The sequence below is a fragment of the Octopus sinensis genome, linkage group LG22 (genome assembly GCF_006345805.1).
Source record: "Octopus sinensis linkage group LG22, ASM634580v1, whole genome shotgun sequence".
Taxonomy (NCBI): domain Eukaryota; kingdom Metazoa; phylum Mollusca; class Cephalopoda; order Octopoda; family Octopodidae; genus Octopus; species Octopus sinensis.
In genome coordinates this window covers 22434609-22442555 of record NC_043018.1, presented here as the reverse complement: position 1 = coordinate 22442555, position 7947 = coordinate 22434609, and the positions used below count along the sequence as shown (strand labels likewise).

General features: G+C 41.0%; 1 long non-coding RNA gene across 1 annotated transcript in view; it reads right to left on the bottom strand.

Moving 5' to 3' along the window:
• Positions 1-249: 249 nt before the first annotated feature.
• The window catches only part of LOC118767531, a 17100-nt gene continuing 9402 nt past the window's right edge, over positions 250-7947 (bottom strand). Inside the window, exons 2-3 of the long non-coding RNA XR_005003449.1 lie at positions 5462-5474; positions 250-262 (exon numbers count right to left, since the gene is read on the bottom strand). This is a non-coding gene — a long non-coding RNA (uncharacterized LOC118767531). The remainder of the gene's footprint in view (positions 263-5461; positions 5475-7947) is intronic.

Sequence of the window (7947 nt, the reverse complement as noted above, 5' to 3'; positions counted from 1 at the left end):
ACCGGCTGACAAGGGTGGAGCTGTAGTGGTGTGGCGCGCGGACCTCTATAGGGCCGAGGCTTTCCGCCAACTCAATGACACCCTCCTTCTATTCCCCTCTGTCCTCTAACCCCACACGTAGCTACCAACAGACGGTATCCTCTACTGTCCACGACCTCATCTCGTCGTCCTCCGTCTCCCCCGCACCGCATCCAACCTAATTATGCGAACCCACGTACCCCCACCATTTACTTCCTCCCCAAAATCCACAAACCCAACAACCCTGGCCGCCCCATCGTCTCCGCCTGTAACTGCCCCACGGAGCTCATCTCTAAATACCTCGACCGTGTCCTTGCCCCCCTAGTAGCATCTCTTCCCTCCCACATCCACGATATCAACAACCATGCTCTCCGGCTTTTCAACTCTTTCTCCTTTCCTCCCGGCTCCTCCAAAATCCTTTTTACTATGGACATCCCAAAGCCTCTATACTGTTATCCCCTCACCACGAAGGACTGCAGGCCCTTCGACACTTTCTTGACCTCCGCTCTAACCCTGTACCTGACACCTCCACACTCATTCGTCTGGCCGAACTTGTCCTTACTCTGAACTGCTTCTCGTTCGCGGGCGAGTTCTACCATCAGGTCTCGGGATTGGCCATGGGAACGCGAATGGGCCCCAACTATGCGAACCTGTTCGTTGGCTATGTTGAGGCCCAAATATTCTCTAATTTCACTGGTCCCACTCCTGAACTATATGGTCGTTACATTGACGACATTATCGGTGCCACCTCACTCTCCCCGCGAACATCTAGATTCCTTCCTCTCTCTTTCGTCGCCAATCTTTCCATCCTGCCCTCCACTTCACTTCCACTATCTCCAACACCTCTGTCTCCTTCCTCGACATTTCGGTTAGCATTCTTCACTCCACTCTTACCACCTCCATTCACTACAAACACACAGACTCACACTCATACCTCAACTTCTCTTCCTCCCACCCAGAACACCCCAAGCTTTCCATCCCCTATTCCCAATTCCTCCGTCTACGTAGGCTCTGTAGTGACGACCATGACTTTGAGACTCAGTCTCAACGTATGGCTCACCACTTCACCCTACGTGGATACCCCCTCACCACTATCCACACCGCCCTTGCTAGAGCACGGTCCGTGGACCGTGTATCTGCTCTCTCTCTCCCTCTCCCCGAACCCGCCCTGTAGTCTCCCGCCTCCCTTTTCCCCTCACTTACCACCCCACGACCCTACGTCTCCAACGCACCATTCTTCGAGCTTTCCGTCATCTCCAGTCCGACCCGTCCACTTCACACCTCTTCCCTAACCGACCCCTCCCCTCTTTCAAACGAGCCCACAACCTTCGAGACATTTTGGTCCATAGCTCCTTCCCTGACCCTACCTCCCAACCCGGCTCGTTCCCCTGCTCCCGCCCACGTTGCCGCACTTGCCCTTACCTCTCCAACACCACCCGCCTCACTAGCACCCACCATCGACCCTCTTCCATCATCCACTCCTTCACCTGCACCTCCAGCAATATTATCTATTGCATCTCTTGCTCTCTCTGCAATTCCTTGTACATCGGACAAACGGGACGCCGCTTGGCTGACCGTTCGCGGAACACACCTTCGTGACATCCACCTTGCGAACGACACACCGTCTCACGCCATTTCCGCTCCACCGGTCACTCCTTGCAACACCTATCTGTGTTCGGTTTGTCCTTACACAGAGGCCATCCGGATTCCCGTTTGCGCCGTGAACAGGAATTAATCTTCTCTCTTCGCTCTTATACGCCATTTGGTCTCACTCTCCCCCCCCTCATCTAACCCCCCTCCTTACCTATCCTTCCCCCCCGCCCTACTTCTTCAGTCCTTCACCTTCATCCTTCACCCCTACTCCCCTTCCCTTCTTCCCTCTTTCTCCCTCCCTCCTTCCCTCTTTTCCCCTTCCTCTGCTCCCTCACTCCCTCCCTCACTCCCCTTCTCTCTCCCCCTCTCCCTCTTTCCTCCTTCCCCCCCCTCCTCCTCCCCTCCTTCTCCCCCTCCTCTCTCTCCCTCTCCCCCTCCTCTCCCTCCTCTTCCCCCCTCTCCTCCCCTCTTCTCCCCCTCCCCCTCTTCTCCTCACTACACCACACGACTTTACACATCACATCATATATGATGTGCCATACTAATACATACACCAACTAATACATACTAATACTATTAATACATACTAATACATACTAATACATACCACCCCCTATACATACACACGTCCAGACCCCTCATACGCACTTATACTCTCTCATAACACACACACCACACTTATACATACTAATACGTACTAATACATACTAATACATACTAATACATACACCCCCCCATACATACGCACGTCCAGACCAATCCTACGCACTAATACTCTCTCATACACACACCACACACCACACACCTTATACATACTAATACATACTAATACATACACCAACCCTATACATACACACGTCCAGACCCCTCCTACGCACTAATAGCTGGTCCTTCAACCCTATTATCAACCCTATTATCTCCCCTTATTTCGCTCTCGCGTCTCATGTTTGATCTTTGACCTCTGGCCGAAATCAGATCACCATGTTGATTCGTTAGTTACTGCACGCATTTTTTTTCTCTCCTTCTTTCTGTGTTTTTTTTCTCTGTGTGTATCTTTCTGTTGAAGAGCGTAGGCTCGAAACGTTAAAGACTTGTTTTATTTATATTTCCTGAGTGCCATACTAATACAATTGTTCGTTTGTTTTCCACCTGCCTTCGTCTTTTGTTTATTTTCATAAAGCTTCCCGTTATATATATATATACATACATAAGACAGTAAGGTGTGATTTGAGGGAGATTTGGCTGCTATTTCTGCCATGTAGGGGTCTCCCTCATAGGCTCATACATACATATATACATAGATAAGACAGTAAGGTGTGATTTGGGGGAAATTTGGCTGCTATTTCTACCAGGTCTGGCTGCTATTTCTACCAGGTCTAGCTACCATGTAGAGGTCCCCCCCATTGGCTCATATATATATATATATACATACATAAGACAGTAAGGTGTGATTTGAGGGAGATTTGGCTGCTGTTTCTACCAGGTCTGTTAGGCCTTCTCATGTAAACTCAAGCTTTCTCATGCCTTGAACATAAGACCAAAGCAGAGAATGTATTCTTTTATTCTTCTGCTTTTTCCAGCCATTGGTCTGTGGCCATGCTGGGGCAATGCCTTGAAGAATTGTAGTATAATGAATCAACTCCAGTTTTATTTTTGTAAGCATTGTACTTATTCTATCTGTTTCCTTTGTCAAACCACTAGGTGACAGGGATGTAAACAAACCAACATTCGTTGTCAAGCAGTGGTGGAGGACAATCACAAGCACAGACACGCACACACACACATACATGCATACACATATACACAAATACAATACTGACATACATACATACATACATACTATATATATTTATATATATATGTGTGTAGATATATATATTGCAGCGTGGAAGGTGTTTGTAAGCCATTTAAGAAACACACAAAAACCGTTAGATTCACTTCAACATTTAAATTTAATTTGCCAAAATATTTTCCTCGCTTTGAGACCGCGACCTGTTCACTGACAAAAATATCGTGCTAACAGGTCGTGGTCTCAAGCGACGAAATATTTTGACAAATTAAATTTAAATGTTGAGTGAATCTAACGGTTTTTGTGTGTTTCTTAAATGGCTTATAAACACCTTCAACGCTGCAACTGTTTTCGTTCCAGCACATGATCTCAGATCAAGTCACTTGCTATGCAAGTACATCTCTGTAACTATATATATATTTATATATATATGTGTGTAGATATATATTGCAGCGTGGAAGGTGTTTGTAAGCCATTTAAGAAACACACAAAAACCGTTAGATCACTTCAAACATTTAAATTTAATTGCCAAAATATTTTCCTCGCTTTGAGACCGCCACCTGTTCACTGACAAAAATATCGTGCTAACAGTCGCGGTCTTCAAAGCGACGAAATATTTTGACAAATTAAATTTAAATGTTGAGTGAATCTAACGGTTTTTGTGTGTTTCTTAATGGCTTATAAACACCTTCAACGCTGCAACTGTTTTCGTTCCAGCACACGATCTCAGATCAAGTCACTTGCTATGCAAGTACATCTCTGTAACTAATATATATTATATATATAATATATATATTATAATATATATATATATGTATATTGGTAAAAAAACAGTAAGATAAAAAAAGAAAGAAAGAGACCTCAATATTATGTAAATAAAGGAAATCTTTAATATAAAAGTGAGGTGTGTGTCTGTCTCCTACGATTTAGATTCCTAACTACTCCCACATTTTGCGGTGCAGTTTAACCAAACACGGGTATCTTATAGTCGTGATTAATATCGAGCCCGTCTCGGTATTAGCGCGCGTCTACGATGAGTCTACGATTTAAAAAAAATTTACCTCAATTTTCCCATTTTTAATCCATTTTGACATATATAAGGGAAGTAACTCTCTAAATTTATTATAAATCTCAGAACGTAAAAAGCTACAGTAACACCCCTCCCCCTTTGTGGTTAGCCATATTGAGATGGCTTATTATACTTTACATCTCAAAAATGCTTATATATAATTATTCCCTTACAAACCCGAGCAACGCCGGCGATCGATACTGCTAGTCTTATTATAAAAGGCAGATTTTATCTGCCTCCTTGTCTCTTATAAAATCTACAATATAGGATTTCTTCAATTACAATTTACCTAGCATTTTTAAGAGTAGAATGCATCGGGTCATACCAGGTCCAGTTTTTAAAATTTCAACCCCAATTAAGCAAAATTTAGAGAAAACTCACATTGTGGTGTGTAAGTCAAGTGCTTTTCTTATTGTGGGCTAGAGCACACGCACACACACACACACACACAAACGAAGCGATCTGATTCACTCACGCTATCACTCTAATTTCTACTCCTTTCTCTTTGCAAGTGCGCAACGATTAAAGTGAAACTATTTCTATAAAACGAGAGAAGTGTACCTTAAACCACTACTAAAAAAAAACACAGCAAACAGAAACAAATAAATACATAACGATTACTCCTCACACAATTTCTTCAATTAGAGTTTACCCATGATTTTTCAAAGTACTTCCATTGGGTCATGCCATACAAAATTTCTTTCAATTTTACCCCCAATTAAGACAAAATTCGAGAAAACTCAATTATTTAACATTTCACTCTGCATATTACTCCCACTTCCTCTTTACACACATAGACACGCAAAATATAAATAAATTGTAAGCTAACGTGTGGTGTGTGTGTGTGTGTGTGCGTGTGTGTGAGTGTGTGTGTGTGCGTCTGTGTGTGTGTGAGGGTGCGTGGTGTTGTGTGTGGTGTGTGTGCGTGTGTGTGAGTGTGTGACAGGGATGAGCAAGTCAAACTGGTCATCCTTTTTGCTAGATCACCTAACATCTAAAGTATCTCTAAGTAGCAGTCGCCCAAAAGTGTATATAGACACACACATGTATGTATAATGTGTGTGTATATATTTCCATAGAGGTAACCATTCACTCCATACAAAGTTATTTAGGACGAATTGGACGAATATAAGATGTAAAGTATATCCAAGTAGCAGAATGATCGCCCAAAAGTGTATATAGATATTTAAATGTATTATATATTCACTATACACACATGTATGTATAATGTGTGTGTATATATTTCCATAAAGGTAACCATTCACTCCGCACAAAGTTTTTTAGGACGGACGAAAATCTTTATATATAAAAGAAAGGTTGTGTGTCTGTCTACTCCGATTTAGATTTAGATTCCTAACTACTCCACATTTTGCGATGCAGTTTAACAAAAAACCGGGTATCTTATAGTCGTTGATTCATATCGAGCCCTTCTGGGTATTAGCGCGCGTCTATGATGAGTTTACGATTTTAAAAATAATTTACCATCATTTTTTCCATTTTAATGCATATTTTTTTAAATAAAGGGAAGTAACACTCAAACTTCACACCAATATGCGTGCTCATATGCGACGTAATATCACATCAGCAGCATTTCCTCACACCCTCCTTGCACTTGGCGAAGGCAAAATACCAGGGTATGAAAATGGTAATATTGCCATCGATTCCATTTGTACCATTGTTAAGACGCCTCCTGATCTCAGAGATGCAGTGTTCTCAGATCTACAAGCTAATTATCAGAATATGGATTGGATTGGCATAAAGGCTATACTGGCCCCGAGGAATAAAACTGTTCACCATATTAATGATGAAATGCTAAAACTCATTCCTGGGGAAGTCTATGTATATCAGTCTATCGATACAACTCCTGACCCAGAGGATGTCATCAACTATCCAATAGAGGTACTCAATTCCTTTGAGCACCCCGGACTACCACCACACTTTCTCAAACTTAAAGTTGGTGCCCCTATAATGCTCATCAGAAATTTGGTTCCCCCAAAACAATGCAATGGCACACGTTTGATCGTTAAGTCCTTATCTCCCACCGTAACTTATATCAATATTTGCCTGGATAATCATCATAATTCAGTGCAATCATAACAGTACTTTCAAGCAATTCAGCCCCGAGCAACGCCGGGCAATTCTGCTAGTACATATATATATATATATATATATATATTATATATATATATATATATTATATATATATATATATAATATATATATATAAATAAATAAAATATATATATAAAGCTGAAGTTGTCTGGATATATGTATGTATGTATGTGTGTGTGTGTATACGTATGTATGTGTAGAGACCTCTTTTGGCTCCACCTGAGTTTTGAAACTGAATGGGTAAATTTCCCCCTAACTATAGAGCCTTATTGTTCTGGTTGAGGAACAATGTTGTTTATATTCACCGATGGCCTTCCCAACATTTGATTGATGTATTTTCCTCTTGACCCATAACCCTTCTAGTTTGTAAAGGGTTTTTAAATAAATAATATAAGGGATCTTTACCCTTTCAACGGCAGATCGAGAAATATATTTTTTGTAACTAAACACTTTCAACCTTCGGACACTAACCCTAACCCTAATGTGTCCTATAAAACATATTTTACTTTTAATGTTACTCTTGACCGCGGCCATGCTGGAGCATCGCCTTTAATCGAGCAACTCGACCCCGGGACTTATTCTTTTTGTAAGCCCAGTACTTATTCTATCCTTAGCCAATCATATTGTCTGTTTTCATTTGAAATTATTAGCTGCATAGTGTTAATGTGACGTAGATAGCTATTTTGTGAGTGGGTAAGCAGTAAGCAAACAGCTGTGGTAGATGTGGTTATCATGGCAGTGGTGGTAGTGGTGACAGTGGATGTGTATGATGGCAGCAATTATAGTGTTGGTGTTTTGTAGAGGTGGTGTGGTGGTGGCGGCAGTGGATGATGATGATAATGATGATGATAGTAGTAGTAGTGGCATTGATTATGTTAGGATGTCTCATGGATGGTAGTGTTGGTGTGTGTGTGTGTTGTATGTATGGATCAAAACAGTTTGATTCAAATTCTGTGGTTCTTATATATTCATACATACATATACATGTAGATGTATATAACATATAATATATTGTACGTAAACATCTTTTATATATATATATATAAAATGTATGCATCTATAATACACACACATTATAAATATATACACATATATGCATATGCATTAGAATATGTATGTATAGGTGTATATATATATATATATATATATATTATATATATATGCATAGTTTGTATACATGTGTGTGTAGCTATTTAGGATCTACACAAATTTTATATATACTCACGAAGTTTATGATAAGCGGAGATGTCTACATTTTAGTTAGCTATTTAGATGTTTACGTTAACTACGTCACAAAATAGCTGTTTACGTCACAGTAACAATATTTTGAGAGGCAGTAAATAATATGAGGCCGAAAGAAAGAATA